The sequence below is a fragment of the Myotis brandtii genome, unplaced genomic scaffold (assembly GCF_000412655.1).
Source record: "Myotis brandtii unplaced genomic scaffold, ASM41265v1 scaffold157, whole genome shotgun sequence".
Taxonomy (NCBI): Eukaryota; Metazoa; Chordata; class Mammalia; order Chiroptera; family Vespertilionidae; genus Myotis; species Myotis brandtii.
In genome coordinates, this window is record NW_005355708.1 from 2,479,457 (window position 1) to 2,491,850 (window position 12,394).

Here is a 12,394-nt window from a genome sequence, read left to right on the forward strand (position 1 = left end):
CGAACAGGGAGGAAAGGAACACTCACTCCTTCCACTTCCTCATGGAGGAGACCAGATCACTACCTGACATTCTATTGTCAGGATCTAATCACGTGGCTTCACCTGGGTCCAAGAGAGGTTTGGAAATGTGGTCCTTATCTAGGACACTCCTCCTTAGCAAGCCTGTGGGGGAGAAATAAAGCAAAATTCTCTGATGGGCAGCTGTTAAAGTTGGCGACGACAGGTCACCGTAATCTTATTCCCCTTCGCCAAGGATTAACTGATGAAGCCACTAGCCCAGGAGTGGGCAAACTTTTTGACTCGAGGGCCACAATGGGTTCTTAAACTGGACCGGAGGGCCGGAACAAAAGCATGGATGGAGTGTTTGTGTGAACTAATATAAATTCAAAGTAAACTCCTAAAAGGGATAGACTCATTTAACATGACTGTTAATTTCCTCTCGCTTCCTCTTTTCTCTTCTCTGGAAGGAGGTTGCAATAATTGAGTCACAGTAGTCATCGGGTAAATAGGAGGGAATATGGACAAGAGCCAACATGAAAAGAACGCTTCGTAGAAAAAAGGGAAAACCCCAGTCTTAATCAGTCTTCAATGAGAGGAGCTTGGGTACGTTGGGGTTTGGGTTCAGCCATTTAGTCAGATGTTTATGTGACCATAGAAACCCACTGCATTGCTTTCGACTTCGGTTTTCTCGCTTGTAAAATTGGGATAACCAAGTAGGTATCCCTGAGTGGGAAGGATTATGTAAATTCAGTAAATTGGCTGAACTCCGAAAAACACAGTGAAGAAAGGGCCTTTAACACTGTCTAATGCGTCTTCCTTATTTTTTCCCTTTATTTATCATTGCATTTGTCTCTAAGGACAATATTATCTTTTTAGTTGGTAGAAATCCCCGTCAATTATGAAAATAAAAACCACACCAAGAAACAAGCAAGTAGATATATGAATACCTGCCCCTGCTCCCCCAGCACACACATACATACTGTCAGGCCTGGTCTGTAATTTGCAGTTATAAGGCAAAACTGTAGCCATTCCAACCTCTTTAAACCAGAACAACTCCATTTTTAGCTGTTTTACATTTAAACTCCTAGGGAAAATGTCATTTCCATAAATGTTTCTGCAGCTAGAAACATGTGGAATCTAAAGGATTATGTAGCACCTTCATATAACACATCACCTAAGCCAGATACTTTTGAGAATGCTGAGAAGTAGTAGAAAAATTATAATGAGGCATTATGGTAACCCAGGACTGCCCCAGGTAGACTAAGAATGTGGTCCTCCAAGGTTGAAATGTGAATGCTAGAAACCTACCTTACAGCACCTTAAAAAGTGGGAGAAAAATGTGTCTGCTTTTCTCTATTAATTTTTCACATACCCACCCTTAAAGTTGCTGTCCATGGCTGATAATGTGGATACGTGATAGTAGATCCCCAGGCACCTTCCTGGCCCAAAATGGTTGCTTGTGCACCAGCCATCGTGTTTACGTTGGAAAGAACGAACACCTTGCCTGCTTCCTTTCAAGACACAGCACAGCAATTGCACATAGCACCCCTGCTTACATCTCATTCATCAGAACTAATTATAATACCACACCGAGCTACAAGAAAGTGATTCTCTAGGTATAAATGAAGCAAAGACAACACGAGCGGAACCGAGCATTTTCTGCTACCGCGACATGTAGCATTAGGTACGGGAATGGGCCAGATGTCAATTCAAACATTACACACTCAGAGAAATTGTCAGATAAGAAATTTCAGTTTAATTCTTGCATCACTTTTCCATGTTTGCTTTAACACTTTTTGCTACTTTCATGTAGTGAGCACTCAGTTGATAGTAAGTACTATTGAAATACGGTCCTTTTTGTTCAAGAAGCTTGAAATACTTGTGATGAGAGAAATTAGCACAGTAAGTGCAATGAAGAAGATGAAGACGCACGCGCGCGCGCGCGCGCGCGCACACACACACACACACACACACACACATACATACAGATTGTAACAGGTATCCTAAATGCTCCAGGGATGAGATTATATAATGTGCCCAGACAAAATAAGCTTCTGGTAGCCCTCAGACGTTATTTGGAATTTATAGACACTTGCTTTGGTTACAAGGAGAAGAAAGGGGCAGGCACTTCAAAAGGGGGTGATAACATGGATGGAGGAACAAAAGCAAAAGTGAGCCAAATAGTAGACAAGAAGCAACTAGGAGCACAAGTTACTTGCGAAGGAGAGGGAGAGGGAGAGGTGGAGGTGGAGGTGGAGGTGGAGGGGAGAGGAATGCATGGAGACAGCAGACTTTGATTCGCCTACTTGTCCCTGTTGGCGGAGCTTTAGCATATATCTGCATAAATCATGCATCCATTTGTGCTCATTCTGGGCATACAAATGGAGAAAAAGAATTTATCAAATACATAAATTCAGGACAAGATCCCTAAAGTTTTTTGTTTTGTTTTTTAACCAATGAAATACTATGCCCATTATTATACAAACGACCTCATGGACCATAATCTCACACAAATTCTTCAAGTAAACTATTCTCACCTCCTGTTTTGGGAGACTTCAGTGTCTTCAAAGAAGTGTTCTGAGGTGAAGGAAAAGGGCGATGGTGTTTCTAAGATCAACCTTAGATTCTTCTATGCCTTTGCCAGGCAGTGTGTCAGATCGAACACATTTTGTAAAAAATTTCTCAAGATGTGGTTGGAGCCACTGATTTTGTAGAGGAAGTGCACAGGGAGAACTCCCACATGTATGATAAGAATAGTTACTGCAATCCTCTCAGTCTTCTTGCTCAGCCTGCCAAAATCAGGAAGCTCCAAGAAATAAAGACATTTAAAGACAAATATCTCTTCTTCTCCTTCTCCTTCTCCTCCTTCTCCTCCTCCTCTCTCTCTCTGTCTCTCCTTCTTTACATCTGAAGTGCAAGTCCATCGTTCTCGTTAACAAGTAATTCAGATATTATGCCCATACATGGATTAATCTAGCTTGACATGTTTGCTCACTAAAATCCGAAATAGGAGAACTGAACCCAAATGTTTGCAAACTTTGAAGTCATGCTTTTGTCCTGAAGGAATATTGTCTATATTTGTATTTGATTTATTCACAAAAGGTGCTTAAATTCTTTCCTCGGTGGATCATATTTCCCAGAAAGACATCCCAGCTTTTTGCCACCCAGAAAGGCAAAGTGAAATGTCAATCTCGAGTCATCTCAAATGAGATTATACTTCTCTGCTGAGGAAATGAAAGTCGGTGACTTGACACATTGCCTTCTACCCGCCATTTGATCAGCAGAAATTATGGTCTATAGCCTCCCCTTTCTCTGGTCTAAGGAGAATTTTATTAAGAAATATTGAAATATTTTAATTGTTATGACTTTCCAACACAATATATACAAAATGTTGGGATGTTCTGACCTCCCAAAAAGAGGTTGGTTAGATTCTCCAACTGCCAAGTTACCAGGGAGGGTGTCCTGACCTGGCAGCGCACAGCAGCCTTCCATATTGTTTGACGCCCCCACCGCCAGATACAAGCGACTTCCACATTACCCTCTAAAGTAACTGAAACGGGGACTATGCATCTGACCTTTTCTATTGACTGTAAGGCATTTGCATTTTGGAGTGAGGGGCAGACATACAAAGTAGAGCTTAGAAAAGAAAGAAGCACCAGCATGGGCAGGAAACAGGACAGGCAGCTGCATCTTTGGTCTCTAAATGAGCATCCTTTATTCTCCCTGAGAATCTGGATTTGGAAAGAACTTGAGCCAACCAAAGGGGGGAGAGTGGAGGCAGGTCAACAAGAATCTTAATAGTAACTATACGTACCTACACGGCTACCATGATGGTGAGGCAGTACATGCTCTAGTTTAGCCCAAACCCTAGCGTTCTATCTTCAGTTCTTTCTGACCTTACTTCATGATAGACAAAACAAGATGATTTATCTGACTTTGTGCAGGAAATGAAGACCCTCATAAAGACAAAAGTAAAAGAGTTTCTTTGGTTTGATGTCAACAGATGACATGGACAGCCAAGTCCTCAAAAGAGGAAAGTCCAGGTTGGGAGTTTATTAACTTGACCTTCTTTTTTTCTTCTTGAGTATAATTCCCAGAACACCTTCTTGACCATGGCAATGTGCCAGTTCAGCTGTGTTTGCCACCCAGCTTCTTTCCCATTTACCATCCAGTGTTCTATCAGATCCAATACATAAACTCATTTATCCCCAATTCTCTTACCTTTCACAGGAAACTGCCATCAAATACAAATATACTTGTAAGATATTACACATCCCTTTTATTTAGCCTAAGATGTGATAGTCTCATTGGAACATGGGGAAGGTTATTGGACTCATCAAATCCAGTCGTCAGGGAAACCTGTGATAGAGGCTGACAACCATGATGCATGTTGAGGATTCTGTCTTTATTTTTTTCTCTAGCTGAGACTGTATCAATCCACTGAGCCATTTTAAGGATTTGAATTGCTTTGCCAATATTTATTTGAGATGCAACTAGAAGCTACAAGTCGATTATGAAGCTGGGAGGAGAAGATGAGGAACATTTATTGAGCTAAATACATTGGCAGCAACTCAACCCATGAGAGGAAGATAAAAATAAGTGAAAATAAACAATTAGTAATGTGTGTCATTTAGCTCACAAATGCAGTGTGTGTTTTCTTGAGCTGAATAGGAAACAGTCTATAACTGCCTATACACATGTCAGCTCAGAAAGGCAATAGAAGTTTTCTAGGGCTGACTGGTGTGAACATTAAAAATAATTGTGTAGCAGAAAGAAACAATCTTTCAAGCATTTTTTGGTAGAGAGGACCCTGAGGTGTCTCCTAGGCATGAAATCCTAGTCTTCCAAAAATGCTGAGGCTGATAGGACATTAGACATTAAAAAATGATAACAGATTTCTTTTCATTGTTGATGTGTTCTTATGGTGAATATGGCTATAACATAATAGCAATTTAACGGGAGGCCCCAAAGTTCCATGGAAATCTAACCTCGCTGAAATAAATGGGGAAGGATCCAAAGGTTTAGAGTGATTGGCTGAGGTGGACTTCATGTCCTCTGGGAAAATAGAAGTCATGATTTCTCTGTGTCTGGAATTGGAAATTGCTAAAAAGTTACTCGGTAAGAAATAATTTCTACCTTAGCCTGGCAGGTAGCTGTAGTACCCCCAATTATTACACCAGGATGGGGTCTTCATCCAGTTATGCAGGAAGGAAAGAAAAAATAGAGAAGCAAGAGCACCAGGCAGGGTTGAGCCAAGCAGTATTTTCTTTAGAACCTTGGGTGCCCATTGGGACAAAATAGCCAACTTAGAGTCCAGGGTACTTTTTAAGGAGAAATGAAGGTGGAGGTGAAAAAAGTGGGCAGAATTTGATTCCACACAAAAAATAAAAAATAATTGACACAGACCTTACACCCTTCACAAAAATCCCCTCAAAGCATGTCATAGATCTGATTGCAAAACACAACACTGTAAAACTCCTAGAAAGTAGCATAGGAGAGAATCTAGATAACTTAGAGTATGATGATGTCATTTTAGATATACTAAAGACACAATACACGAAAGAAATAATTGATAACTTGAACTCTAGAAGAGGAGTCACAGAAAAAATATTGGCAAAAGTCACATCTGATACAATATTGTTATCTAAAATATACAAAGACCCCTTAAAATTCAACAATAAAAACCTAATTTAAAAAATAGGCAAAAGATCTGAACAACAGACACCTCACCAAAGAAGATATTCAGATGGCATTAAGCATATGAAAAGATGTTTTATATCATATGTTGTTAGGGAAATGCTAATTAAAATAACAAAGACACACCACTGCATACCTATTGAAATGGTCAAAATCTGGCATACTGATAACATCAATGTTCCTGAAGATGTGGTGCAACATTGCTGGTGGGGAATGCAAAATGGTTCAGCCACTTTAGAAACAGTTCATTGATTGCTTACAAAATAATCATGCTCTTACTATATGTTCCAGCAGTCATGCACTTGACATGTACCCAAAAGAGCCAAAAACGTATGTGCACACAAAACCCTGCTCATGGGTGTCTACAGCAGCTTTGTTCACAATTGCCCAAACGTGGGGTCAACCAAGATGTCCTTGAGTTGGTGAGCGAATAGATAAACTGTGGTGCACTCAGACAATGAATGTACAATATTATTTAGTGCTAAGAAGAAATAAGCTATGAAGCCATGAAAAGACATGGGGGAAATTTATATGCATATTACAAGTGAAAGAAGCCAATCAGAAAAGGCTACGTGCAGCATGATTCCAACTATACGACATTCTGGAAGAGGCAAAACTATGGAGACAGTAAAAAGATCAGTGATTGTCAGGGGCAAGGGTAAGGTAGGTAGCAGAATAGTGGAGCACGAAGGAATTTAGGGCAATGAAAATACTTGGTATGATATTATAGTGATGAATACACATCATTATGCTTTTGTAAACCACCAAGAGTCAGCCCTAAAATAAACTGTGCACTTTGGGTGGTTATGATGTCTCAGTGTAGGTACCATTTTGGTAAGTGATGTGCATAATGGGGTAAGCTATGACCATGTGTGGACAAGGGGGTATATGGGAAATCTCTGTGCCTTCCTCTCAATTTTGTTATGAACCTAAAACTACTCTAAAAAAGAGTATTTCAAAAAAATAAAGAAGATCAAACATTTTCATCCGCAATTCTTGTTTTAGATCTACAAAAATGAGGTCCCTGGCACAGTATACATTTACAGATACACATGTAAGTTAATGTCCTCACTTTCTGACAGCTTACAAATCAGGTTGAAAAAATGGTCAACAAATTATGTTGTAAGGATTCTGAACTGTAGACTACAGTGTTCTTCCTAGTTGGGTGACATTTTGAAGAAACAAGTGATAAAACTTCTATTTTCAGACAGTTTCCAAGGAAATAGTTCTGAGATGACTCCTGGGTTGGTTTATGTCAAAACTCACTGTTTTAAACAATTTTTTTTCTTTCCTGAGGAGGCAAGTAATAAATATAACTCCAGAAGTTTCCTTTTTTCTTTTTTTCTTAATATATCATATTTTTATTGAGTTTTTTAAACTCCCCAAATTGACAAACCAATGATTGTATTTTCCCTATAAACTAGACAGGTGGAATAATTGGAATAAATATTTTAGCTAGATATTGTTATAAACCTTGCTCTTTGTTCAAGCTAATTATCAGCACTTACGGGTCAAAGTTTGCATAGACATACAGAGCTCTTCCACATCTGAGTTTTCATCACATAACAACTTTCCTGAGTCCACTATCTTTTCTCCAATCAATTCATGAGGTCTGACATCTTACCTATCAGGTATTTCTCTTTTTCTTTAAGTCTTTTAGAAGACGAGAGGGAGGGAGAGAGAGAAACACATCAATTTGTTGTTCCACTTATTTATGCATTCACTGGTTGACTCTTGTATGTGCCCTGGTCATGGATCAAAACCACAACCTTGGTGTATTGGGTTGCCATTCTAACCAACTGAGCTACACCGGCCAGGGCTATCAGGTATTTCACTAAAAGCAATGAAAATGTGCGGATGGTATTTAACCATCATAGATCATTCAGAAATCTTCATCAGCTATAATAGCCCATCTCTTTAAATATATTATTTTATTCTGCTTTGCTAGCAGTTGTTGTTACATACACCCACTCTTTCCTGGTAATACCATTTCCAATGTGACTGTTTCTAAAATGTGAAATGAAATTGATTTTTTTTTATAGGAAAGTTTTATTTGGCTTAACAAAATTGATAAAAATGCACTAAAAATGAATTTTTGAAAGAAAATGGCTTTTTTAGTTGGTCTGAATTTTGGGGCCCTATGGCTTAATAGTTTAAACATTCTTTTCCATGCTTTGTAGATGGCTTTTTCCTAGCATTACATATTTTAAGCACAACCCACAGCGTATGTAAACTTTTATATGTAAACTAGAGGCCCTCTCACAATCTGGGACCCCTCAGATTCTGGTGCACGAATCTGTGCATCAGGCCAGTTTTGAACTGATGCCTGCAGGCCAGGCTGAGGGACCCCAGCAGTGCATGTTTCTGTGCACTGGGCCTCTAGTATGCATATAAGATCTTTGGTTAATCTTTTCCCACCCTCCCCCCTTCCCTCTGAGATTCATCAGTCTGTTTGATGTTTCCATGCCTGTGCGTTGAGCATCTGCCTTCTGGTGGTCAGTGCGCATCATAGCTACTGGTCGAACAGTCGCTTAGGCTTTTATATATATAGATTTTTGTATTTTCGATATAACCTTCTATATTATATTGTATATCATATACACAAATATTTTTATTTTTTTAAATATGTTTTTATTGATTTCAGAGAGGAAGGGAGAAGGAGCAAGAGAATAATTGATCAGCTGCCTCCTGCATGCCCCACACTGGTGATCAAGCTGACACCCTGGCATGTGCCCTGATCTAGAATCAAACCATGACCTCCTGGTTCATAGGTCAATGCTCAACCATTGAGCCACACTGGCTGGGCCAAAAAACATTTTTAAAGAAAAACACAAAAATAGAAACAAACCTCTCTCATATTTTTTTCTCACACCCCAATAGGTCATTTCCTATACCTGCAGAGGTGTGGCCGCCGATTTGGAGACACTAATTGAAAGCTTGAATGGTAGACATAGGCAAACCTATTGGAGGCCAGGTCCTTCTCTAATAACCGTTTTGATCTCTGACAAATTAGAATGGTTTGTTGAGTGAATTAATTCACTTAAAGGACATCAACTACGCAGCACTATTCCTAGAAATTAGAAAGAGCTTAACCAATATTAAGGTAGTAGTTGCGGTTCTTATTATAATATTTGTCTCGAAAGCATATTAGACTTTCTGTTCGTGTTTCTGCTGGGCGTCAGCCTCACTTGGAGAAAACATTTTCCTTATGTTAGGAGTCGTCATCTGTGGGAAATGGATACGTTTTGAATTTGTGGCCTTACTGCTCCTGCCGTGTCCATCTCGGTGACCTTGATGTTGTTCCAATCACTCTGCCTTGCAGCAGCATTGGTGATTTTACCGTTTGCACTTGCAGATTTGATCATGTGTCTCGTGTGTGTGTGTGTGTGTGTGTGTGTGTGTGTGTGTGTTTTTCTGCGAGAGACTTCTGGAGAAGAGAAAAACAGTGTCTATTCTATATACCTTCAGTCGCATCCCTTACAGGAACTAAAAACATAAATGCGTTCTTAGTTAAATTTCTTAGTAAAATTCTTACTCTAAGAACATTCCCCAAGATGACAGGATTCTGTTGTCTGGTGGAGAGTTGAGGCATCTAGGAGAATCAAGGCTGTAGGTAAGGGCAAGGCATTCTCATGGTTTTCTTCGCCGTCTCCCACACTTCTGGGTTCTTCTCATCAGGCCTGATCAATGCACCCCTCCTTTATTTACTTATAAATGTAACATTCCTTTATTTTTGTTTAACTAACACTTCCGTCATCGTTTGCAATTTGGTAAGTGCTTTTCCATTTGTGGCTGGAGTTGCATAAAGTCCACTGAACGGCGGCAGCATGGTTCAGTGGGAAGAGAGCCTGTTGGCTTTTTTTCTGCTTGAGCCTCTGAAATGTGTATTCCTTTGTGTTTTCAAACTACCACTTCCTGCTTCAGCCCCCACCCCCTCGGGCACACACCCCCACTCAGGGCAGTCAGGTGTAAAATTAGAAAAGGACTAACTAATAGAAGCATGGAAAATGTAAAGCAACATTTCTAAAAATAATTCTTGTCACAGCGGCAGTCCACTTGGAAACCACCGAGAGGGTGTGAAGCCCTCTTCAGACTGGATTTCTCAACGGCTCTTCCCCGGGGCTGCCGTTAGCACCGACTGGGGCCTCGTTTCTCAATCCCTTCCCTGGCTCACTTCGCGGCGATTTTATCAGATTGCCCAACATGGGCTGCAGGTTTCCTCTCGCATCCCAGAGAAGCACGTGTCCCCAGTACACTTCCTTCGTGGCTAAGCCCTTCCTCTTACTGTCACTGTTTGCTTCTGCCCGCCGTGTGGGGCCGGCCCTCGGCGGAGTTGTGCAATGTGTCAAGTGTCCTTCAGGCTCCCCCAGCGTCCGGCCCTCGTCTGGTGCTGGCCGAGGAGATGTCACGTAGGAGAGGGATTAAGCCTGTCCCCTCCGTCTCCCAACGATCAAAACCAGGACAGGCTGGGAGAAGTGGTCGCTAGGAGAAGAGATTTTAGGTGAGGACGAGAAAAACTTGTTTACTAACAAAACCTGCCCAAGAAGAAGAGGACGAACTTGGGGGAGGGCACAAAGCAGCGTCTGGGTGACAACTGGAAGGATGGCTGGGAGGGTTTGTGCTGCCCGGCAGCCAGGAAGGGTGTGAAGGGTGTGCCTCTCTCTAGTCGGGCTGGCTCTGAATTTGGCCCAACTCTTCTCTTTTCCTTATCAAAATTCTGTAGAAACTTTTCCAAAAGGCAGATTCACATAAAAAAAAAAAGAAATAAAAAAAGAAGTAAAAAAAGAAAGAAAAGGAAAAAGCTGTGCCACTGATGTTTATTTTATTTGATCCAAAAGCATGCATTTCAGGTGGTGGGACTCAGACATCAAACGCAAGCATTTGGCTTGTTTCTTGTAAGATGTTGTTTTCTGGATGTTGCAGCCCAGGAGGAGAGCCCTGGTCTGGGAGACTGTTTCTTCTCTCCTTACAGTCCAGGGACATTCAAAAGAGTTTGGAAACCATCGTGACTTCTCAAGTAAAAGTTTTTATCAATTCAAGTGCACGATGCATCTCGATATGAAAGGTCAACAAGAAAAATGGCTTCCCAGCCCTGGCCTCTCTGGGGGCAGCTCCTGTTTCATCCAGGCCCTGAACGCAGGCAGCGGAGGGTAAACCAGCGCCTGCTCCTAGCAGCTGCAACGCAGGGATAACCACAGTTCCCAGGAAGAGCCGCAACGCAGGGATTCCTGCACCCAGTGGAATTAAAGGAGAAAAGCTTGATATCGCTAGTATCTACCTAGAGTCACAGACTGCTGGAGTCCTTTTCTGTTCTCTTCCACGGTTTTTAAATTTTTAATTAATCGAGTTACTCATTCTTTTTTTTTTTTTTTTGCCCCTGCCAGTTCAAAAACAAAGGGGGCGACGTTTCCTCGGACCTCTCGCATCTTTACACTGTTCCTTCTGATAATGTTGACAGTTGCGTTGGCCTCCATCACACAACCATAAGCAGACAAATGAAACAGGACATCTAATAATATTGGACTAAATTCAGTGGTGTTTCTAGGAGAGACATTTCAAAATTGTGGGTGGGGTGGTTAGAGAACTTGGAATATATAGATTTTTTTTTTAAATTGAGCAATAACATTTATGACTACTTTCCCAGGCCTGGCCAGGTAGCTCAGTTGGTTGGAACATCAGTCCAATGCATTAGGGTTGTGAGTTTGATCTCTGGTCAGGGCACATGTGAGAATCAACCAATCAATGCATAAATAGGTAGAACAACAAATCAATTATTTTTTTTCTCTCTTATACACAGGTCAGTAAATAAAAAATTTAGAACAGAATACTTTTCCAATAAAACCATGATTTCCTAATATCTACTACATATATATGTATACATATATACATATATTTTTGAATGCATCAACTGTCATATAAAACTGTCAAATGTTCCTGGTGTGTTAGTTCAAATTTGATGTGCACTTGTTTCATTGTCACCGGATTCTCTAAATATTCTCTCAATATTTATTTCATGAGCACAATACGTGTTGACGTCGATACTCTTTCCCCTGCTTCCTACTTAATTCACTTCATGATGGTATCAAGCAGTTTCCTGAATGAAAGAGAGAACCATAAATATTTTATTGAAGCCCAATCATTATGTCAAGTGCTTCCTGATCTTCTCTTTGAACCGGTTATTTTTTTGTTTTTCAATGGAATATCGTTTGGTTAGAGTGTGTGAAATGAATGACATTTTTGGATGTTGACATGCTATTTGGAATATTTTACACATCAGTTTAATCATGTTTTGTTCCTTTATTTTTTTTTCTGCAGGTTGCAGTAGAGTACATTACTTCTAATATATTACAACTATTAAGAGAATCCAGTATTAATATTATTTTCACTCTGCATCAACCCTAATGTCTATTGAGTGGACAGTTATTTATTGTATAAGTACTATGTTCAAAGACCTGTCCTCGCTAAAGGCTCCTCTCTCCCTTTGCTTGTTGAGGGATAGTGCCTCATTCCAAGAAATTTCAAATTCAGTTTCTAGGAAAAAAAAAAGTTCCAATATATTGGAATCTTGTGAATGAATTGTTCAGTATCACGAATATACTAACTTGAATCTTTTTAAATGTCAATTTGCAATGATTTAAAATGATACAGAGACAACGTAACACATTGCAGACGGATCACAAGAATTTTCGTGTTTTCT

The 12,394-nt window shown here is 40.2% G+C and overlaps 1 long non-coding RNA gene across 2 annotated transcripts in view; it reads right to left on the reverse strand.

The window, feature by feature from the left end:
• The window catches only part of LOC106725341, a 63,148-nt gene that overhangs the window by 23,787 nt on the left and 26,967 nt on the right, over nucleotides 1–12,394 (reverse strand). The window contains exon 1 of one of the 2 annotated variants that reach the window (XR_001361209.1): nucleotides 2,538–2,780. The exons of the other annotated variant lie outside the window; for it this stretch is intronic. This is a non-coding gene — a long non-coding RNA (uncharacterized LOC106725341). Of the gene's footprint in view, nucleotides 1–2,537; nucleotides 2,781–12,394 lie in introns of those variants that run through there. 2 annotated transcript variants of the gene reach the window in all.